Source organism: Lissotriton helveticus, chromosome 1_1 (genome assembly GCF_964261635.1).
Source record: "Lissotriton helveticus chromosome 1_1, aLisHel1.1, whole genome shotgun sequence".
In the NCBI taxonomy this organism is placed as follows: domain Eukaryota; kingdom Metazoa; phylum Chordata; class Amphibia; order Caudata; family Salamandridae; genus Lissotriton; species Lissotriton helveticus.
In genome coordinates, this window is record NC_136057.1 from 907,582,357 (window position 1) to 907,606,351 (window position 23,995).

A 23,995-nucleotide genomic window follows, 5' to 3' on the forward strand; every position below is an offset into this window, starting at 1 on the left:
AGATTTGCGGAACAGAAATCATCAGTATGTCCAAAATAAATGACAGGCTCTTCTTGTACGGGACTGCATTTTCTATAGACATATTGAAATAGAATTAACGTGGCTGATCCTTGAGATGATCAAAGGCGGTTGGAATATAAGTCTAGAGAAACTCAGTGAGAGAGAGAGACATTTACCGTAGAAACCTTTACCTTAGAAACCTTAGACATTTATCTTTTACAAAAAGTCTGAATGAGAAAATAATTTGGAATCAACTTGACCTATGGAAGCGATACCTCAAGAGTTGGGGATCAGGATGGCTCTGTTCTGTTTGGAAGACTAGGGAAGTGGTTCAATACCTCTTCTGCACTAGCAGAGTTATCTGTATGGTCTAACCAAATTAACACGTTTATCTGATGTACTTTACAGATGGCTCTGGTAATTTAGGGCTATGACTTTGAATGCAATGGATTTGTCCCTCTAAATTTCAAGACAACATTTTGACCTTGTAACACATAATTATTTCAAAAGAGTTTATTCTATTCTTTATTTGATATCCACAAGTATATGTGATGATCTTTCACTTAGGAAGATAGAGTAAGGATCCATGTATAGCATTAATATTTCCACAGCTGATAAGATCCCTGGCAGGGAGGTCTTGAGAAGAGTCGATCATCCCCATTTTAAGGACTTGGTGTCCCTATAATATTGTTACAAATAAAGTTAAAGGAACCTTGCATATCTTAGAGACAGCCGAGCTTGGCAGCCACATTATGCCTGTGTTACCAAAGTGAATACAAGTGTGGGGCGGCAGCATTAGGCGATAGACTGTGAACTATGAAATGTTACCTTCTTCGAAAATCATTGATTGGCTATAACAAAATATATTGTATAAGAGACTTTTTTCATGTGGGTTATATTGCTTTTGTAGAACTTAATAGGTTGGGAGACCTTTCCACGATAGCAGCTAAGTTTCAACCAGTTATTCAGAGGATCTGCACGCCCTTTTGGTTCCCTTATTGAGAAGATCTAATCATCATTGACGTGCTGTCTTTCAGTCCATTATGGGTAAAACTCTACTGGGATTATTAGAAAATTGAAAGTTTATTCACCTGATCTTTATAGATGTGATTAGTTTGCATGAACTGGATCTACATAAGGGGCATCCCGTAGATGCACTTTTGCCCATTTGTTTGTCCAGTGTGGTTGGTATGAAGCAGTCTGTGGCACAATACGATGTATCACATTTAGTAGGTATTTAGTAATAATTAATAATAATAAGTATGTTCATAATATTAAAAGAGGATTGCAGTCTTTTTTTACATTTGTTGCATGTGTTTGCTAGTTTGGTTGCTTGTACAAATATAATTGGAAAGCATCACTATAGTGGTTGACACTTGATAAAGTTACAGTCTGTAGCTGACTTAGAGAGATTCACCTGGATAACGTTTGGTGCTAAATGGAACCACCTGATGCATGGATTTAGGATCTAATGTATCAGGTTGTCAAACCCATGGTATATGGCCTTATGTTAAGATGAGAGCATATATAAATGAGTCAAACAGGTATTTGGAGAAAGCACTAATATCATCTCTCAGAAAATGTATTATATGCTTTAGATAGGGCGAATTTACACTGACTAACTTGGGCATATTTGCAGACCTTCTGAGATGTGGTTGTTGACCTTTTTCTAATATACACAGCACTACTAGGAACAGAAACAATTACATATTTGATGTTTTTGGAATTCTTAATAAACAACTTCAGTTCAAACTGAGGTAGAACTACTTTATTTTATAGTTACTAGTCATGATATGTGGCTCAAATTATATAGGCATAGCCTTGCACATGAGTGATTTCCATACTTTTTACAGCCATGACCCATTTTTAGGTCTCGGCAACGAGAACTATTGTCGCCGAGTAAGCTCGCAAGGGAGTACAGAGCGGTGCACGAGCCGACCAGGGTCTGTGGACGCGCACACACAAAGGCAGGCAGGCAGGCACACACCAGACACACACAGACAGACACACGCACGCACGCACACGCACACACACACACACACACACACCCTCCCTCTCTGCCCACTCCCTCTCTGCCGCCCCCCCCGCCCCCCCTCCCCCTCTACCCCCACTCACCAGGCTCTTTCCCTCTGCAGCGGGTCAGTCAACAGGCAGCAGGCAGGCTCGGTGTCTTCTCCGGCGATCTTCAGCTGATGTGCACGCTCACGCTGCGTCTCCTGCGCGCCCACCACGCTGTTTCGCGCCCGTTGATCCTCAGCTTGTGATTACTACTCCTTCTAACCCGGATTCTAAATTACTATTTCTTGGTTCTCTAACTCCACTCTGTTGATTCGTAACAAACTGATATTCAGCACATTTCACAGTCTCGCTTTTGCTTCTCATAAATACAATAAGATTATTTTAAGCAATGTCTACCCTTCTTTTGGTTCTGTGCCTATTATGCTTCGGACTATAGAGTTTTAGAAAGTGTGGTGGAAGATTCCATGATATCAGTGGTGTGCACAGTGCAGAGTGAGTGTGCAGAGTGCAGAGTGAGTGTGCAGAGTGCAGAGTAGTGAGTGCAGAGTAGTGAGTGCAGAGTGTGAGTGCAGAGTGTGAGTGCAGAGTGTGAGTGCAGAGTGTGAGTGCAGAGTAGTGAGTGCAGAGTAGTGAGTGCAGAGTAGTGAGTGGGCAGAGAGAGTGTGCAGAGAGTGTGCAGAGTAGTGAGTGCAGAGTGAGTGTGCAGAGTAGTGAGTGCAGAGGAGTGAGTGCAGAGGAGTGAGTGCAGAGGAGTGAGTGCGCAGAGTAGTGAGTGCGCAGAGTAGTGAGTGCGCAGAGTAGCAGAGTAGTGAGTGCACAGAGTAGTGAGTGCAGAGTAGTGAGTGCAGAGTAGTGAGTAGTGAGTGCAGAGTAGTGAGTAGTGAGTGCAGAGTAGTGAGTAGTGAGTGCAGAGTAGTGAGTGCAGAGTAGTGAATGCAGAGTAGTGAGTGCAGAGTAGTGAGTAGTGAGTAGTGAGTGCAGAGTAGTGAGTGCAGAGTAGTGAGTAGTGAGTGCAGAGTAGTGAGTAGTGAGTGCAGAGTAGTGAGTGCAGAGTAGTGAGTGCAGAGTAGTGAGTGCAGAGTAGTGAGTAGTGAGTAGTGAGTAGTGAGTAGTGAGTGCAGAGTAGTGAGTGCAGAGTAGTGAGTAGTGAGTGCAGAGTAGTGAGTAGTGAGTGCAGAGTAGTGAGTGCAGAGTAGTGAGTAGTGAGTGCAGAGTAGTGAGTGCAGAGTAGTGAGTGCAGAGTAGTGAGTGCAGAGTAGTGAGTGCAGAGTAGTGAGTGCAGAGTAGTGAGTAGTGAGTGCAGAGTAGTGAGTAGTGAGTGCAGAGTAGTGAGTGCAGAGTAGTGAGTGCAGAGTAGTGAGTGCAGAGTGCAGAGTAGTGAGTGCAGAGTAGTGAGTGCAGAATGCAGAGTAGTGAGTGCAGAGTAGTGAGTAGTGAGTGCAGAGTAGTGAGTAGTGAGTGCAGAGTAGTGAGTGCAGAATGCAAAGTAGTGAGTGCAGAGTAGTGAGTAGTGAGTGCAGAGTAGTGAGTAGTGAGTGCAGAGTAGTGAGTAGTGAGTGCAGATTAGTGAGTAGTGAGTGCAGAGTAGTGAGTAGTGAGTGCAGAGTAGTGAGTAGTGAGTGCAGAGTAGTGAGTGCAGAGTAGCGAGTGCAGAGTAGTGAGTGCAGAGTAGTGAGTAGTGAGTGCAGAGTAGTGAGTGCAGAGTAGTGAGTGCAGAGTAGTGAGTAGTGAGTAGTGAGTGCAGAGTAGTGAGTAGTGAGTGCAGAGTAGTGAGTGCAGAGTGCAGAGTAGTGAGTGCAGAGTGCAGAGTAGTGAGTGCAGAGTGCAGAGTGCAGAGTAGTGAGTGCAGAGTGCAGAGTGCAGAGTAGTGAGTGCAGAGTGGAGAGTGCAGAGTAGTGAGTGCAGAGTGCAGAGTAGTGAGTGCAGAGTAGCGAGTGCAGAGTGCAGAGTAGTGAGTGCAGAGTAGTGAGTGCAGAGTAGTGAGTGCAGAGTAGTGAGTGCAGAGTAGTGAGTAGTGAGTGCAGAGTAGTGAGTGCAGAGTAGTGAGTGCAGAGTAGTGAGTGCAGAGTGCAGAGTAGTGAGTGCAGAGTAGTGAATGCAGAGTAGTGAGTGAAGAGTAGTGAGTAGTGAGTGCAGAGTAGTGAGTAGTGAGTGCAGAGTAGTGAGTGCAGAGTTGTGAGTGCAGAGTAGTGAGTGCAGAGTAGTGAGTGCAGAGTAGTGAGTAGTGAGTGCAGAGTAGTGAGTGCAGAGTGCAGAGTAGTGAGTAGTGAGTGCAGAGTAGTGAGTAGTGAGTGCAGATTAGTGAGTAGTGAGTGCAGAGTAGTGAGTGCAGAGTAGTGAGTAGTGAGTGCAGAGTAGTGAGTGCAGAGTAGTGAGTGCAGAGTAGTGAGTAGTGAGTGCAGAGTAGTGAGTGCAGGGTAGTGAGTAGTGAGTGCAGAGTAGTGAGTAGTGAGTGCAGAGTAGTGAGTAGTGAGTGCAGAGTAGTGAGTGCAGAGTAGTGAGTAGTGAGTGCAGAGTAGTGAGTGCAGAGTAGTGAGTAGTGAGTGCAGAGTAGTGAGTAGTGAGTAGTGAGTGCAGAGTAGTGAGTAGTGAGTGCAGAGTGCAGAGTGCAGAGTAGTGAGTGCAGAGTAGTGAGTGCAGAGTAGTGAGTGCAGGGTAGTGAGTAGTGAGTGCAGAGTAGTGAGTAGTGAGTGTAGAGTAGTGAGTAGTGAGTGCAGAGTAGTGAGTGCAGAGTAGTGAGTAGTGAGTGCAGAGTAGTGAGTGCAGAGTAGTGAGTAGTGAGTGCAGAGTAGTGAGTAGTGAGTAGTGAGTGCAGAGTAGTGAGTAGTGAGTGCAGAGTGCAGAGTAGTGAGTGCAGAGTAGTGAGTGCAGAGTAGTGAGTGCAGAGTGCAGAGTGCAGGTATGTGCAGTGCAGTGCAGGTATGTGCAGTGCAGTGCAGGTGAGTGCAGTGCAGGTGAGTGCAGTGCAGTGCAGTGCAGGTGAGTGCAGTGCAGTGCAGGTGAGTGCAGTGCAGTGCAGGTGAGTGCAGTGCAGTGCAGGTGAGTGCAGTGCAGTGGAGTGCAGGCGAGTGCAGTGCAGTGCAGGTATTTGCAGTGCAGTGCAGGCGAGTGCAGTGCAGGTGAGTGCAGTGCAGGTGAGTGCAGTGCAGTGCAGGTGAGTGCAGTGCAGGTCAGTGCAGTGCAGTGCAGGTCAGTGCAGTGCAGTGTAGTGCAGGTGAGTGCAGTGCAGTGCAGGTCAGTGCAGTGTAGTGCAGTGCAGGTCAGTGCAGTGCAGTGGAGTGCAGGCGAGTGCAGTGCAGTTCAGGTATGTGCAGTGCAGTGCAGGTGAGTGCAGTGCAGGTGAGTGCAGTGCAGGTGAGTGCAGTGCAGTGCAGGTGAGTGCAGTGAAGGTGAGTGCAGTGCAGTGCAGGTGAGTGCAGTGCAGGTGAGTGCAGTGCAGTGCAGTGGAGTGCAGGCGAGTGCAGTGCAGTGCAGGTGAGTGCAGTGCAGTGCAGTGGAGTGCAGTGCAGGTGAGTGCAGTGCAGTGCAGGTGAGAGCAGTGCAGTGCAGGTGAGTGCAGTGCAGGCGAGTGCAGTGCAGGTGAGTGCAGTGCAGGCGAGTGCAGGCGAGTGCAGTGCAGTGCAGTGCAGTGCAGTGCAGTGCAGTGCAGGTGAGTGCAGTGCAGTGGAGTGGAGTGCAGTGCAGGTGAGTGCAGTGCAGGTGAGTGCAGTGCAGGTGAGTGCAGTGCAGGTGAGTGCAGTGCAGGTGAGTGCAGTGCAGTGCAGGTGAGTGCAGTGCAGTGCAGGTGAGTGCAGTGCAGGTCAGTGCAGTGGAGTGCAGGCGAGTGCAGTGCAGTGCAGGTATGTGCAGTGCAGTGCAGGTATGTGCAGTGCAGTGCAGGTGAGTGCAGTGCAGGTGAGTGCAGTGCAGTGCAGGTGAGTGCAGTGCAGTGCAGTGCAGGCGAGTGCAGTGCAGGTATGTGCAGTGCAGTGCAGGTATGTGCAGTGCAGTGCAGGTGAGTGCAGTGCAGGTGAGTGCAGTGGAGTGCAGTGCAGTGGAGTGGAGTGCAGTGCAGTGCAGGTGAGTGCAGTGCAGGTGAGTGCAGTGCAGGCGAGTGCAGGCGAGTGCAGTGCAGTGGAGTGCAGTGGAGTGCAGTGCAGTGCAGGTGAGTGCAGTGCAGTGGAGTGGAGTGCAGTGCAGGTGAGTGCAGTGCAGGTGAGTGCAGTGCAGGTGAGTGCAGTGCAGGTGAGTGCAGTGCAGGTGAGTGCAGTGCAGGTGAGTGCAGTGCAGTGCAGGTGAGTGCAGTGCAGTGCAGGTGAGTGCAGTGCAGGTCAGTGCAGTGCAGGTGAGTGCAGTGCAGTGCAGGTGAGTGCAGTGCAGGTGAATGCAGTGCAGGTCAGTGCAGTGCAGGTGAGTGCAGTGCAGTGCAGGTGAGTGCAGTGCAGTGCAGGTGAGTGCAGTGCAGGTGAGTGCAGTGCAGTGCAGGTGAGTGCAGTGCAGGTGAGTGCAGTGCAGGTGAGTGCAGTGCAGGTGAGTGCAGTGCAGGTGAGTGCAGTGCAGTGCAGGTGAGTGTAGTGCAGTGCAGGGGAGTGCAGTGCAGTGCAGGTGAGTGCAGTGCAGGTGAGTGCAGTGCAGGTGAGTGCAGTGGAGTGCAGGTGAGTGCAGTGCAGTGCAGGTGAGTGCAGTGCAGGTGAGTGCAGTGCAGGTGAGTGCAGTGCGTGCAGTGCAGGTGAGTGCAGTGCAGGTGAGTGCAGTGAGTGCAGTGCAGGTGAGTGCAGTGCAGTGCAGTGGAGTGCAGGTGAGTGCAGGTGAGTGCAGTGCAGGTGAGTGCAGTGCAGGTGAGTGCAGTGGAGGTGAGTGCAGTGCAGTGCAGGTGAGTGCAGTGCAGGTGAGTGCAGTGCAGTGCAGGTGAGTGCAGTGCAGGTGAGTGCAGTGCAGTGCAGGTTGAGTGCAGTGCAGGTGAGTGCAGTGCAGGTGAGTGCAGTGCAGGCGAGTGCAGTGCAGGTGAGTGCAGTGCAGGTGAGTGCAGTGCAGGTGAGTGCAGTGCAGGTGAGTGCAGTGCAGTGCAGGTGAGTGCAGTGCAGGTGAGTGCAGTGCAGTGCAGGTGAGTGCAGTGCAGGTGAGTGCAGTGCAGTGCAGGTGAGTGCAGTGCAGTGCAGGTGAGTGCAGTGCAGGTGAGTGCAGTGCAGTGCAGGTTGCGTGCAGTGCAGGTGAGTGCAGTGCAGGCGAGTGCAGTGCAGGCGAGTGCAGTGCGTGCAGTGCAGGTGAGTGCAGTGCAGGTGAGTGCAGTGCAGGTGAGTGCAGTGCAGGTGAGTGCAGTGCAGGTGAGTGCAGTGCAGTGCAGGTCAGTGCAGTGCAGGTGAGTGCAGTGCAGGTGAGTGCAGTGCAGGTGAGTGCAGTGCAGTGCAGGTGAGTGCAGTGCAGGTGAGTGCAGTGCAGTGCAGGTGAGTGCAGTGCAGGTGAGTGCAGTGCAGTGCAGGTGAGTGCAGTGCAGGTGAGTGCAGTGCAGGTGAGTGCAGTGCAGTGCAGGTGAGTGCAGTGCAGGTGAGTGCAGTGCAGTGCAGTGCAGGTGAGTGCCATGCAGGTGAGTGCCATGCAGGTGAGTGCAGTGCAGGTGAGTGCAGTGCAGGTGAGTGCAGTGCAGGTGAGTGCAGGTGAGTGCAGTGCAGGTGAGTGCAGTGCAGTGCAAGTGAGTGCAGTGCAGGTGAGTGCAGTGCAGGTGAGTGCAGTGCAGGTGAGTGCAGTGCAGGTGAGTGCAGTGCAGTGCAGGTGAGTGTAGTGCAGTGCAGGTGAGTGCAGTGCAGTGCAGGTGAGTGCAGTGCAGGTGAGTGCAGTGCAGGTGAGTGCAGTGGAGTGCAGGTGAGTGCAGTGCAGTGCAGGTGAGTGCAGTGCAGGTGAGTGCAGTGCAGGTGAGTGCAGTGCGTGCAGTGCAGGTGAGTGCAGTGCAGGTGAGTGCAGTGAGTGCAGTGCAGGTGAGTGCAGTGCAGTGCAGTGGAGTGCAGGTGAGTGCAGGTGAGTGCAGTGCAGGTGAGTGCAGTGCAGGTGAGTGCAGTGGAGGTGAGTGCAGTGCAGTGCAGGTGAGTGCAGTGCAGGTGAGTGCAGTGCAGTGCAGGTGAGTGCAGTGCAGATGAGTGCAGTGCAGTGCAGGTTGAGTGCAGTGCAGGTGAGTGCAGTGCAGGTGAGTGCAGTGCAGGCGAGTGCAGTGCAGGTGAGTGCAGTGCAGGTGAGTGCAGTGCAGGTGAGTGCAGTGCAGGTGAGTGCAGTGCAGTGCAGGTGAGTGCAGTGCAGGTGAGTGCAGTGCAGTGCAGGTGAGTGCAGTGCAGTGCAGGTGAGTGCAGTGCAGGTGAGTGCAGTGCAGTGCAGGTGAGTGCAGTGCAGGTGAGTGCTGTGCAGTGCAGGTGAGTGCAGTGCTGGTGAGTGCAGTGCAGTGCAGGTTGCGTGCAGTGCAGGTGAGTGCAGTGCAGGCGAGTGCAGTGCAGGCGAGTGCAGTGCGTGCAGTGCAGGTGAGTGCAGTGCAGGTGAGTGCAGTGCAGGTGAGTGCAGTGCAGGTGAGTGCAGTGCAGGTGAGTGCAGTGCAGGTGAGTGCAGTGCAGGTGAGTGCAGTGCAGTGCAGGTGAGTGCAGTGCAGGTGAGTGCAGTGCAGTGCAGGTGAGTGCAGTGCAGGTGAGTGCAGTGCAGTGCAGGTGAGTGCAGTGCAGTGCAGGTGAGTGCAGTGCAGGTGAGTGCAGTGCAGGTGAGTGCAGTGCAGTGCAGGTGAGTGCAGTGCAGGTGAGTGCAGTGCAGTGCAGTGCAGGTGAGTGCCATGCAGGTGAGTGCAGTGCAGTGCAGGTGAGTGCAGTGCAGTGCAGGTGAGTGCAGTGCAGGTGAGTGCAGTGCAGGTGAGTGCAGGTGAGTGCAGTGCAGGTGAGTGCAGTGCAGTGCAAGTGAGTGCAGTGCAGGTGAGTGCAGGTGAGTGCAGTGCAGTGCAGGTGAGTGCAGTGCAGGTGAGTGCAGTGCAGGTGAGTGCAGTGCAGTGCAGGTGAGTGCAGTGCAGTGCAGGTGAGTGCAGTGCAGGTGAGTGCAGTGCAGGTGAGTGCAGGTGAGTGCAGTGCAGGTGAGTGCAGTGCAGTGCAGTGCAAGTGAGTGCAGTGCAGTGCAGGTGAGTGCAGTGCAGTTGAGTGCAGTGCAGTGCAGGTGAGTGCAGTTGAGTGCAGTGCAGGTGAGTGCAGGTGAGTGCAGTGCAGTGCTGGTGAGTGCAGTTGAGTGCAGTGCAGGTGAGTGCAGTTGAGTGCAGAGTGGTGTGTATTGACAATGTAAATGACAATGACATTTATTTATGATTTAAAGAAAAAAAAAATGTAATGAGCAATGCCAATACCTCTACCTTTAATGATGCCGAGACCATTGCATTGTAAATGCTTGTTTAGTACGACTAACTGTCACCACCCACCTAACTTTAATAGACGTGAGGAGGTAGTTTTTAATGTAACTAAAGCCTCATGCGGTAGGGTACTGTCATTTACAGGCAGCACATGTTCAATTGGCATGGCCACTAAAATTAAAGAGACATACATTTTAACTGATAAAACTGCATTGCGCACAAATGATAATGTGTGGACACCGGGGTTCGATGAATATTTATTTGTGCATCACAGAGTAAAGTGTCTTTATCTTTTGTGAACCTAAAACTTCAGAATTACAAAAAAATGGGCTGTGTTTTTGTTTTCCTAACTGCTGAACGTGTGCAGTTAATTTCTAAGTATTTACCTTTTGTTGTGTTATGTAAAAATGGCATGTTACCTCTCTTCCTTTCACACTCTATGTACCCCATTAATATTGTCACATAATTCACTTAACTGTTCTTTATCTGAATGCAAAGTAAGAGGAATTTGTAAACACCAGTCCCCAAGTAAAAAAAAATAAGCAGCAATTTGTTAGAAGACATAGCCTGACATTTCACCTCTGTCTTTGAAACAGAGCAAATGTGATAAGATCAATATGGAATTTAAAGGCATCTTTATTTATTGCTTTGACTTTGGCGACTCATTAAAAATCAAACCCCAACCCACTAGTAAGCAGTGACACACAACTTGGAAAACACTGCAGTGTACATACTTGCCTACGCTTATACTCATTGGATGTGTAACTGATCAGAGCAAAGGAATTAATTGGAGCATCATGAAAGTATAAAAGCAAGACTCATATGTATAATACCTTTGCAATGCAATTAGAAAACGTGGGTAAACTATTTCTACTCACTAACTTATTATACACTGTGAGATATCTGCAGTTTAGTGTCTGAAAGGTTTCACAATAAGTACGGTACGCATGGTCAATGTCACAGCTCACACAAGGTCATGCATCCATGGCCATTGTTTATAGGCATGGAAAGGTATAGGTCTAATTGAACATTGGCAATCATTTTTTGTAACACTTCAGAATGGATAGCAGTCGCAGACGGGATGGCTCGCCTGTAAGGTGGTGGTTGCGGGGTGTGTAAGAGATCGCAGGGCAGGGGAATCGGGTGTCATGCGAGAGGGGGAGGGGAGATTGGAAGTTAAAAAAATTAAAATGACATCGAGGCCGGGTCCCGCATCTTCTATGTTCCTGCTTTCCTGCTCTCCTGCTTCCGACAGGAACAGGAAACAGGCAGCCAGGTTCCCTTCCCGAAGCCAATCACAATGCTCCAATAGAGTGTTGTGATTGGTCTGAGTGCCGTGACATGGCATTCAGCCAGGGGCTGTACGGATGAGCATGTTCTTCAAGAACAGGGGAGTCCGCATGACTTTTTTAGGTAGCTCAGGGGGGCTGACCAAACAGTCATTGCGCAGTCAGGAGTGGGCAAACCACTATGCCCCATGCATGCAACATAAAATGGCAATAACTTTAAGTTATTGTCATTTTATGTTTCTCACTGCTTAGAAAGCAGGGTGGTGACGCGTGGCCTATTTAATTGAGTGTGGTCTAGGGCCTAAGACCCAGTCTTGTGGAAAAAAGCTACATGTACTCTCCTGACTGGGTGACAAAAGGAGGTCCTTTTGAACGTGTATGAATGTTAGATGTGTGTGAGAAGGGTGTGACTGCTATGTATGGCTGAGAATGAGTTTTGAAGTTTATAGTAATGCATTTTTTGAAATTATGAATTTTTGATTAGTGTTTATTAGAAACATTTATATTTTCCATTATCTAAAGATATTGTGTGCAATAGATGAATAAACAAATATATATATTTTAACAAATGTGGTAGCGTGGATCATTGTGCGAGGTTTTCACCATTTTGAAGTAATGGAGGTTAAGCAAAAAGATATTGTGATATATTTATGGGAGTAGGAGTTAAACCAATTTACAGCAGGAGGTCCGGTCCTCAAAGCACACCAGGAGGCCCTCAGCATCCCAGTAGAAAACAACAAAAATAGTGATAAGTCTTTAAGTGAGTTAGGATTTCCAGGATACCTGTGTTGATGGGTAGACTACCAAACCATCTTTGCAAGAACAGATTTTGAGAATAACCATTAATCACGTGGATACCAAAAACGTTGCTATCTACTGTCCATCTTTTTTAGCACCAGTCCCATCCTATTAGTGAATATGAGCATTGTAATGTAATGTAATGTAAGTTGGTTTTTGTATCGCGCACCTATCACTCCAAGGAGCATCTTGGCGCCTACACAGACCAGAGTGGATCTAGAATCTGGTCCGGCTGCATTCAGCAGTGTAACCAGAGTCCTCATACTAGTGCACGTGCGCAGGTGTCTGGGAGACTAAAAATCCAGGTTTTTACTGCCTTTCTGAATTCCGATTCCTGTTTCATAGCACGGAGATGTGGGGGGAGTTTGTTCCATGCCTTGGACCCCAGGACTGACAGAGATTTGCCACCCCTTGAGCTGAGTTTAAAGGTCGGGATGACCAGCAGGTTGGCCTTGGATGACCTTAGGGTGCGCGATGGGTGGTATCGGGAAAACCTCTTTTGTAAATACTTAGGTCCTTGCGAGTGAAAGGCCCTAAAGGTGATTACTAAAACTTTGAACAGCACTCGTTTGACCAATGGTAACCAGTGCAGAGTGTTTAGTGCGGTCGATGCTGAGGATCTCTTTGGCCATTTTAGAACCAGCCTGGCGGCTGCATGCTGCACCATTTGCAACCTGTGAATAATCATCTTGTTTGTTCCTGCATATAGAGAATAGCAATAGTCTAGTCTCGATGTTACGAGGGCGACCGCTACCATTTTCCTAGCTGATAGTGGGAGAAGATCGAAGAATTTTCTTAGACCTTTAATGACGTTAAAACAGGTACCAGCTACTGACAGCGCCTGTTGTTTAAACGACAGAGAGGCATCAAATTTGATGCCTAAATTACATGCCATATTAGTCGTATTTGGTGGTACCTACGCATTCTCGGGCCACCATAGCTTGGGGATAAAATCATTTTGCGGGCCCAATGGCAGGATTTCCGTCTTTCCTGTGTTACACTTCAGTTGATTCTTTCTCATCCAATCAAAAGTGGCCGACAAGCAGCGTTTAAGATTTTCTTCCCAGTTCTTAGTGTCTTTATCCAGGGCTAGGATAAGCTGCGTATCGTCCGCATATGCGATAGCATCCATCCCAAAGGACGATATCAGCTTGATGAGAGGGGTAGTGTAAACATTAAAGAGCATCGGGCTCAGACTAGAGCCCTGAGGAACTCCTGATGTGAGTGTTTTTTCTCTTGAGCAGAAATCACCAAGGGTGACTACTTGCCGCCTGTCACTCAGAAAGTCCTTAATCCACTCCAACACGACTCCTGTTATGCCAGATGTTGCTAGCCGGTCAATCAGGATGTTATGTGAGACCGTATCAAAGGCTGCCGATAGATCTACTAATATCAGGACAGCCTTCTTACCCTGATCCAAAGCTGTTCGAATGGTATCAGTGGTAAACAGGAGTACAGATTCAGTGGAGTGTTGGGCTCTAAAGCCCGATTGATTCGGGTGCCAGGCATTGTTTTCCTCAAGGAACTTTGTGACTTGTTTGTTCACAAAGGATTCTGTTAGTTTACATAGCAAGGGAAGCAACGAAATGGGTCAGAGATTAGACAGCGTGGTGGGATCTGCTAGTTTTTTTTCTGCAAAGGCTTAACTGCCGCAAGTTTCCATTCTGAGGGAATAGTTGCAGTGGCCAATGATGCATTTACAATATTATTGATTACAGGGTTAACCGTATCTACAAGCGCTTGTAGAACAGTAGGGGGACATGAATCAAACGGCGATCCTGACTTGATCGTCATTATAGCCTGGCGAGTTTCCTCCAAATTAATTGGCCGAAAAGTCACCATATTGTCCGAGTGCGAACTTAAAACGCTCCCTTCTTCCGCTGATTTTATATTGGGGGTGACAAACTCTTTGGTGAGTACCTGTACCTTTTGTTCGAAAAAGTCCGCTATAATATTGCAGAGTTTTTCAGACGGAGGGATTTCCTGCAGCAGAATATTTGGGTTATTAAAACCTTTCATTATGTTAGAAATCGATTTTTGTTTGTTGTTTGCCGCTTCTATTGCTGCCGTATAGAAAGTAGTTTTAGCCTCCTTAATTAGGGCATGATATTGACTTCTTGCTATCTTATATCTACCGCGTTCTTAATCTTGATAGTCTTTTCGCCACCTGCGTTCAAGGGCTCGCACGTCTCTTTGTTTTTCTTTTAAAGTGTGATTAAACCAGGGGGCAGATATTTTTTTTGGGCTCAACCTGTTTCTATCGTTAATGTGGCCAGCTTTATCTTTAAGAGCAAGCATCCATTCCTTGAAGCGGTTATTATCAGTTATCGCGTTTCCTGTCATTGAAGGCCTGCAATCACTGGCTATCGTAGTCAGATCTTGACGCCCAATAATCGATTTCCAGCCCCCATTTCTAGCCTGCGCCCCTTTTTTTAAATGTTTGCCCTTAGATCCCTCCTCTAGTGAGAAGTTAAAAGGGATCAATGAGTGATCTAACCATGTCTGGATCATAAGAGGGTTTACTTCCAGCGTAGCCAGGTTAGAGCAAATACAATCTAAGATATGTCCTGCCCTGTGCGTAGTGTTCAATGTAAGTACTGTTAGGCCTAATACATCCATTGTGTCTTTAAACGAAGTGGCTGCCGAATCTGTAGAAGAGTCAAGATGGAGATTAATGTCCCCAAGTAGAGTGAAGTTGGAAAATCTAAGGGCCAAGTTACTGAGTACCTCCCCAATACTTTGCAAAAATTCCTTATTCGGGCCTGGGGGGCGGTAGACCAATGCTCCAGCAAATGTAAAGGAGTCATTGACCTTAATGCGAAAACCTGCGCATTCTGCTCCTTTGATATCCAGGAGCTTATTTATAGAGCATTTCCAGGTATCACGGTGGATAATCGCAAGGCCTCCACCCAGTTGTTCCTCTCTGTCCATCCTTTGTATTAGATAACCTGGAGGCAAAGCATGCACTATATCAGGATTACTCCATGCCTTCAGCCAAGTTTCTGTGATGAAGAGACAATCTAGGTCACTTTCCGTTATCAGGTCGAAAATGTGCAAGGCGTGTTTAGACATTGACCTAGCGTTTATGAGACCCCCACGCAGCTCTTTGATAGCGCCTGTGACTGATGGTATTTGGGAGTAAGAGAAGGATTTTTTATATTCCCTGCAGCTGACCGGGCCTTCCCATAATGATAACTCGAATAAGTGCTGGCATGCATGGGGAGTTGTTTGTAATGATAACAGTTGATCCCTACTATATTGCATAGTTTTTTTGTAACCGGACATCATCTCCGGCCTGGGCCCGGCCGATGCGTGGACGGGCGCACACGGGCTTGCCTTAGGCGAGCCTTTGGCGCTCTGCCCACATCCACTGCGCGTCCGTCCTGACATTGCTTATAAGCGCCTGGGCATCGGTCGACTAGACCGCTACACGCCCGCCTCACCGGAAGTGCCCCAGCAGGAAGTCAGTCAGCTCTAGCCTGCCTACACCCTCCGTTCAATCGGCACTTGCCGTGACAGACCGGGGTGTTAGGGCAGAGCTAACAGGACTTGCGGGAGGAGTGCAGAGTGCCAAGCATCAGGTGAGGTTAGCAGACAATGTATCCTGATTAGCAGCAATATTTTAAAACTAGCGTTGCTGTACAAAGTAAAATAAAGTGCCATTTTTTAAAGGAGCGTCACCGTGTCAGGGTGTGTATGCGGCGTTAATCTCCTGGAGCAACGCGGTCTCTTAGTCAGACCTGCACTGCACTGCGAGTTCGTTCTGTGCTTAATTAAAAATGAGCAGCGAGGTCTCTTAGTCAGACCAGTCCTGCATTGGCCAATCCTTTTAAGCGCCTGGGCGTCGGTCGACTAGACCGCTACACGCCCGCCTCACGGGAAGTGCCCCAGCAGGAAGTCAGTCAGCTCTAGCCCGTCTACACCCTCCGTTCAATCGGCACTTGCTGTGACGGACCGGGGTGTTAGGGCAGAGCTAACAGGACTTGCGGGGGTATGCAGAGTGCCAAGCATCAGGTGAGGTTAGCAGACAATGTATCCTGATTAGCAGCAATATTTTAAAACTAGCGTTGCTGTACAAAGTGAAATAAAGTGCAATTTTTTAAAGGAGCGTCACCGTGTCAGGGTTGGTATGCGGCGTTAATCTCCTGGAGCAGCGCGGTCTCTTAGTCAGACCTGCACTGCACTGCGAGTTCGTTCTGTGCCTAATTAAAAATGAGCAGCGAGGTCTCTTAGTCAGCAGAGTTAATTTCTCTATTTAGGTTTTTTTTGAAGAAGTTAGTATTCAAGCATTACAATGGGGAAAGGCCAGTGAAAAGTTCACTTATGCATTCTGCAAAAAGGGCTTCATTTAACCAAGTAACCAAAATGATGCACAATTCTTATATAGAATTACCTCTAATCCTTCAGAATATGTCATATTGCTATGTTCTGCCACAGATAGTAAGTTTACCCTCAATAAAGTTCACAATATTCAAGCATTACAAACATTCCTGGTCACATTTTTCTAAGCTGAGCTACTTTGTTGATAATGTTCCCTATCTATTGATCTGACTCGATGGTGGCCTAGCGTATTTTTGCTTCTGTGTTCCCACCAAGGCACATAGCAGCTGTTTTAAACTATGAATTCTCAAACTATTTAAGCAAGGGGTGCTTATCAATGACTACAGTCTGTGCTGTAGCTTTGCATTTCTTAAATACGCGTAATTTTCGCTGTCTGAAAATTATTTCTTCTTATTCACTTGTTTCTTAAATCAATAATGAGAAGGTCTGTAAGATTTTAAAAAATTGCCCATCAGGAAGGTTCAAGTATCTCTCAAATATTTAATTTATATTGGGTTAATGTTTCAGCTCATTTCTAATACTTAAGGTTAGCAAGGGTTTATTATAGTATTTGTTTTACTATTCTCAGCCACCCCGACCATTTTTATAGTGCTTGAAGCCTTTTGGACAGTGAAATATCAAAGAGATCGATCTGCTGACAAGAAATCAAGCTTTACGGATATTTACACCTGCAGATGGCATTAGTACTAAGGATAGTCCATAAGCATAGCTGATTTTCCACATCTGTAAATTGAAGTTTGCGGCAAGATAAAGGGCATTCCAATGACCAGGGAAGGAGGTGGCCACTGGGAAGGAGAGAAGAACACACAAAGTTACCACTTATTGGGAATTCACATATAATCCCAAATGTTATATACAACTGATGGAGCAGGGTTTTCTGTAATAAAACCTGCTCAGATTAAACCTCGGATTGTATAAAAATCATTAACAAAGTTTTGAAAGAAACCGGAAAAAGTATTATTAACCTTTTGCTTTGGAAAAGAAAATAAGAAAGGGGCAGGAAAATTACAATGGGTTGCAGTAGGTCACAAATGATTCTCTCACAAAAGACAGCAAAAGAAGGCGCAAATAATATGATTTTTATCAGCACATCTGGATGAAAATGTATTTAATTAAGCAAATATTAATTACATAGAATGTTTGCATTTATATTAGACTAATGAAAGATTGAAATGAAAATGAAATGGAGCTTTTATTTTGAGAAAAATAACTGAATCTGTTTACCTCCTAGAGAAAACTGCACACTTCAAGGCCTCAAAAAACCTCGCATTAGGGTTCATTTTGCTTTGAAACATAGAAATGCACAAAAATGTGTTTTATACTTCGTAGATAACTTTTATGTTCTTTCCTGTCGATGGCTGCTACGTGTTAGAAGTATCAGCGGAAATTCCTATTGTCTGAGAAAATATTTAGATTGTGGATGAATATGCTAGTAAGATGTAACAAAACCTCCCCGAATATGTGCGCGTGCCGAGGAAGGAGAAGATTTAGATTTCCTTTTCTGAAGGACGATGATGACAGCATGAGTCTAAACAAAGAACTTTAGAGAGTGAAGAGTGACGGAAATGGTGTGACTTGACACACCATGTTTCTAACCAATGAGGAGAGAGTCTTTCCCTGATTTTGAAACATGAGTAGGGATGGGCCTTTAACTTTAGGGTATAACTCTATTAGTGTTAGAATCAATGTTTTTTGGTTGGGTCAGAGCGAGACTCCTGTACAAGGCGTTCATGTGAGCTGTTTCTTTGAGATTCTTTAGCTGATGATGTCTGTAAGCTGACTCCCTAACACTGCTCCTCATACATTTATGAGCATTGCCCTGGCTTTCCCTTCCGACCAGAGGGTTATGTTTTCCAGCTATTAGCGTGCTGTGCTATAGTTTTCCTAGGTTCATATGAAATTCTGTATTTGCATTAATCTTGTTATAATGCACTTTTGTCTCTTACTATATATCCACTCAACTCATGCTCCTTAAATGAGATGTTATTGTGAATTACTGATTTGTGTTCTCTTGTGTGATAGTTCTAATTCGATAGTGTACCTGTGTTTGACCATTTTATATGCTTTCAAAGAAAATAGATACAGCAAAGTAATAGAGAAACTGTTGTTATTGATTATTTGTAAATAATAAGATATATATTGTTGTATAAAGAGTGGTTTGTATAATATTCCCTTTGTTCTAGGTCCTCATAAGGGGGATATTCATCTAAATCTTTTGCCAAATCCCTGTCAACTCTCCGATTTGTCGAAGGACCTGATGTTGATATTGGCCAAAATACAGTCTTGTAAAATAGAGATTTTTAGACTGCCTTAGTTAGCCAAAACCCCTTTTCCGCTGTGCCAGGCGCTATCACAACTCATGCACATGCAGAAGGTTACTGCAATTAATAACTCAAGGGGTGTAAAAATTGCCAAACATCGTGTTTTTCAATGAAACACAAAGGCATTTCACCTACTGAAAACTATTTTTTCCTGATGAAACAAAAGAATAAAAAAATGACATGTGCCAATGCACATTTCCACAAAATCTATATATAATTTTTAAGGAGGGCGAGTAGCCATGTTGTGAAAGCCCATGTCGAAAATCTGTTCACTTTATATCAATATATGATGAGCAGATTTCATTCTTTTAAAATAGTTTGTTGACTCAACAGCAGGGTTTGTAACCCACAACTAGTAAAGGTTTGACACGAGCAATGTCCACACCCAACGCCAGGAAAGATTAACTCCCTTTGGAAAGATTTGATAAACGTGTATCTGTTGAAGACTCAATGAGGAAGAAGACACAGAAATTGATTTATTAATGAAGGAGACACCTCCGCAGAAGCTGCTTTTATCTGATCACCCTTCAAGGAAAGGGCAACAAATCATATCTTGCAGATGCAGAGACTGAGGGGAACTTCTGCTGTAGACTAAGAACCGTTCAAAATTAGGGGTACACAATAAACATGACCGGCCAAGTGATACTGTGGGCAAAATAGTCATGGATTATCTTGAGCTTATCCTTTCTGGTTGAGTGCAGCATGCCATGGATGTTTCTTGATCCTTCTAGAATATATATATATTTTAAATAAGATTCACATAATGTTTCACTTTAGCAGACAGTAGCATCTCGCATATATGCCATGCATCACAGACAATGTAATCCTGATATAAGGTACTATTGGACAATCCAAATTACCATCACAACCTATGCAACATTTTACTGATATACAGACATGAACTGTGGAGCCACAGTCCCACATTTTTCCTACCATTTGGCCTTCTAGTAGGGAATGGACATTCCCCCCTACCCATCCCTTATACAGGGTGTACCTCAAATGCCACAAACTTCAAGGTGACTTTAGTTATCCATCCTAGAGTGCTCCGTCGTGTGTCTGCCATGTTGTGAGTAGTCACAGCTTTGGCTGTTGCTAGAACATCATAGAACGGATAAAACAGTCCCTGTTTTTATGACTACTCCTTCACCCTTTTTTGCATGAGACTAAGTTGTGTAAGCAACTCATGCATGTCCATACTTCATTGATTTGTCTCAGATGTGATTATTCATTCACTTTGCTCTCAAGTTAGAGTGAATTGCAAAACATTTGCCCATTCCTCATAGCGTTGGAGGTTAGTGGTTAGGGGTGGTTGGTGAGGTTTGTGAGTGGGGGGGCGGGCATGCAGGAAAATAGGACACATGGATCTCATGCTGGGAAGTGAAGGGATGCAAAGTAGCAAGAACAGAGCTAGTGCCCTTGCTTGTACGCCTGTCTCATCCAGCCTCGCGTCTCTCTTTTTCCCGTCTGTCTCACTGTCCAGCCGCTTTCTTTTGTACCTGTTGCCGCTTAGTACCTCTCTGCTGTACCTGAAAAGGGGGGGCCATTGGCCCCCCCGCCCGCATGGCGGTGCGGCGACCCACCCCTCCCCCTGCTTCCCGGTGGTGGGGCGTGACCCCCGGCGTCCAGTGATGACGCAGGGGTGTGCGCCTCACCACCGATTAGCTGGCACCCGACCGTGACTCGGAAGGCGAAGGAAGACTTCCGGGTCAGGGGGGGCGGGCTGCTGAAGGGGCGGGTGGAGGGAGCGTGTTGCCCCCTCCCTGCGCCCCTGGAATAAAGGCGGGGGAGCGCTCGGATGGCCCTTGTTGCCCGGACGCTCCCCCACACCGGTCGTGCCCCGCGCTCAGGAGGGAGAGTTCAGACTCATTCACAACTTATCAGCACCAAGAGGAGGCTCATTGAATGATGCAATTGATGATGATATATGCAGTGTGAGATACGCTTCATTTGACCAGGCGGTGGCACTGCTGCGGGGACTAGGGCCAGGGGCACTGATGGCAAAGTCAGACATTGAATCTGCTTTTCGTCTCCTCCCAGTCCATCCTTTGGATCACCACCTACTGGGTTTCACTTTTGAGGGAAAATTTTACATGGACAAGTGCATGCCAATGGGTTGTTCCATATCATGTGCATACTTTGAGACTTTTAGTTCTTTCCTAGAATGGGTCATGAGGCAGGCGAGAGGCCATCAGCGGGTCATGCATTACCTGGACGATTTCCTCTTTGTTGGGGCAGCGGGCACTCGAGAGTGTGCTTGGGCATTGCAGGAATTTTGCGTGCTCATGCGGGCTTTTGGGGTCCCGCTGGCGCCGGGGAATACGGTTGGCCTGTCCACGTGTTTTGAATTCCTGGGCATCGAAATAGACTCAGTGGAAGGGTGTTTCAGGTTGCCCAGGGACAAAGTTTCTAAGTTTAGGGCAGCACTTCAGCAATGCTTACGCAAAGACAAGGTCTCCCTACAACAATTACAGGAGGTGGTGGGGCAACTGAACCTTGCATTGCGGGTAATCCCCATGGCGCGCCCTTTTTCACGCTCCATTGCCCAGGCCATGAAAGGCCTACGGGAGAAACACCACCGCACTAGGTTGTCATGTGAGGTTCACCAGGATATGCGGATATGGTCGGCATTCCTGGAGACCTTCAATGGCAGGGTGGTGTGGTCCGGCCCCCCACCACATCAGCAGAGTTGGGTTTGTGGACAGACGCTGCTGGTAGTGTGGGTTTTGGCGCCATCCTGGGGGCCAAATGGGTTGCGCAGAGGTGGCCCGAGGAATGGAGGACCTGGGGTCTGATCACCAACATCGGTTTCCTGGAATTGTTCCCGATTTGGGTAGCACTGGTGATCTGGCCAGAACACCTATGTAATCAATCAGTGGTGTTTTGGTCTGACAACATGAGTGTGGTGGAATGCATAAACCAGCAGGCTGCACGCTGTCCATTCATACTGCGCCTGGTGAAGGAAATTGTGCTGCAGTGCTTAAGGTGGAACGTAGTTTTCAGAGCTAAACATGTGCCAGGCGTCCTCAATAATGCAGCTGATGCCCTTTCTCGCTAAAAAATGCAGGTATTCAGGGAACAGCTTCCTGCAGCAGACCATTGGCCAACGCATTTCCCGGCAGCACTTTGGCAGATTGGTGCCCCAGATTACAGGACCTCGTGGTAGCTAGCCTAGCCCCCAGGACCAAGACAGCATACAAAGGGGCGTTCTTGTCTTACCGTACATTCCTGGGGCGCGAGTGGGAGGTTAGGTGGGCACAAGTGGACAGCTTTGCGACTTACCTAGAACAGATGCATAAGGAAGGGCGCTCAGCGGCAACAGCGAGCAGACACAGGGCGGCGATTTCCTTCTTTGCGCAGGCCAAGGGCGTGAGGGATCCCACTAACACTTTTCTAGTACGCAAAGCCTTGAGGGGTTGGCGCCGCATGCAGGGACACTCTGTGGATTCAAGAAAACCAATAGGGCTAGTGCGATTAGCTGCCTTATTGTCAGCACTGCATGAGGTCTGTAGTTCAACTTGGGAAGTACTGTTGTTCAAAGCCGCATTCGCATTGGCGTTCTACGGGGCGTTGAGAATAGGTGAGTTGATAGCAGCTTCTAAAGGAGACAAACAGGGCGGCCTTCACTGTGCCTGCGTCAAGATAAGAGAGGATACAATGTGGGTGACAATTCAGAGATCAAAAACGGATCAGGAGGCACGGGGGGACACCATAGTGCTCCACCGGGCTCGGACCAATCCTTGCTGCCCGGTATCGCACGTAGAGGTCTTTAGCAGGCAGCGGGAAGGGACGGCGGGGGTGGCACTATTGAGTCACGCCGATGGGACGCCATTGACCAGGTATCAGTTTAGGAGAGTCTTGGAGTCGGCGGTCAGGAAGGCAGGCTTGGACCCCAAGGAATTTGGGACCCACTCCTTTAGAATTGGGGCTGCAACTGAAGCAGTGAGTAGGGGACTCCCAGTTGAGAATGTGAAGAGAATTGGGAGATGGTCTAGTGATTGTTACAAGCGATATGTACGGATTGACATGTTGTAACTTACTAAAGGGACTCACGCCGGGTGTTTTCTCGTTTTTTGCAGTTTCTCAAACCTGTTACGCGGGGCGCCAAGGAAGTTCAGCAACTCAACACGAGCGACAAAAGGAGCAACGGACATTGGTGACGTGGATTGTGGGCTACTCTTATGTGAGGCCGCTAAAAATGTCTTTTTTGCAGGTGACACAAAAAAAAGGGCTGAGCAAAAGGGGTTTGCAGTCTCCTTCTTTGGGAGGGGGGGGTTTATGTCTCAGTCAGTTCAGAGATTATTTTCAGAAAATCCTATCCCAGCAGCCCGCCCCCCCGTCAGTGGTGATCCTTCACCTTGGGGAGAATGATCTGGCCAAACTAGGTAGGCGCATCCTTATCGAGGAAATCATCTCCGCTGCGGGGTGGGTGGCCAAGACATGCCCGGGTTGCACGGTAGTTTGGTCTCAACTTATACCTCGGTGGCAGTGGCGAGGGGGGGACTCGGTTAAGGCGTTGAATCACTCGGTAAAGAGGATCAACACGCAACTGGACAAATTGTTTCGAGCCCCCCGGTTGCAGACGATCCCTCATGGGTGTATTTGGGGGGAACATTTCTACCTGAGGGATGGTGTACATTTGACAGAGGCAGGTAATGTCCTGTGGGCCAAGAATATACTGGCATGGTTAGAAGGTTTCGTAAGGGGAGTATGACCTTTCTAGAGTATGGGGGGGGAGGCCAGATCGTCGGGTAACAATGCTGGCCTGTGGCGGTAAGGTCATGACCGGTGAGCAACTATTTTAAGGTCTGGGGGGGCGGCATCATCCTCGGAGGTGCCCGCCCAGGGGGGGAGGGGCCAATGGCCCCTCCTAGAACTTCAGGGGCAGGGTCAACTGGTGCTTCAAAGGGGCGCGGGTGGGTGAGTCACGCTTCCCATAGGCCGGTAGCCACCCCGCGCGTACTCATGATGTCAGCGAATGGCGCAGAGTAAGGGCCCTCCTTTAGTGGGTAAATGGAGTTCACGGCGTGGACCGAGTAATTAAAGGGCTCGGCTGCGCATGCGCACCTATGGGGAGGCGCAGCTAGTGGGACCTGACACCGGTTATCGACCTTGCCATATGGCCAGAAATGTTAGTATGCAAAATGAAGATGAGGATGTTAGATTCGGTTAGAAAACAATCTGTATTAGAAGTTTGTTAAGGTTAGCCTCTCATACCTGTTGAAAATATTGTATCTAATATCCTGTTATTTTGCATAGGAAATGTTGATATTTTTTATTACAATTTTATTGTTTTATATCTTAATAAATACGGCCGGGGGGTCTTCGGTTCCCCCGCCTTCCAAAGACAATTATGTTTCATGTCTGTGTTTGGGTTGGCAAGGGTTCATTGGGAGGGGGCGGTAGCCGTCACTGACCATGTTGCATTGGTCCCGACCTCTCATTACCCCGTACCTGTGGCCTTGTACCTCTCTTTTCCTGCTGAAAATCTGAGCAATATACACACTATGCACGGATTGTTCTCCTCCCGAATTTGAATTTGAATTCAGTGCTGAAAATGAAGTAGCATGCACCACCTCTTGGCGCTGTGCAATATCTCTGGCTACTTAATTTTTAACACAGTGGCAGGTGTTGCCACGCAGTTGAATGCCATGTGATGTGCAAAGGTTGATAGGCACTCTTTTTGTTGTTTATTGCTGTATTTGCGGGTTAAACTGGTACAACGAAGTGAGACCTTTGCCCAGAAAGAGTAAACGTGTAAAGATGACAGTAGTAACACTAACACAGAAAGTGCAGCACACGCTGCATACTTTGCCTTTTATGCCGCATAGTTTAGTTAACCCTGCTGCATAATGTGGTCCTCTCCTGACTCATAATTCCAGAGGCCATGA

The 23,995-nt window shown here is 47.7% G+C and overlaps 1 protein-coding gene across 1 annotated transcript in view; it reads right to left on the reverse strand.

Annotated features, from left to right (window-relative positions):
- The window catches only part of PLXNC1 (plexin C1), a 510,673-nt gene that overhangs the window by 240,067 nt on the left and 246,611 nt on the right, over positions 1-23,995 (reverse strand). The gene's annotated exons all lie outside the window — the stretch shown is intronic.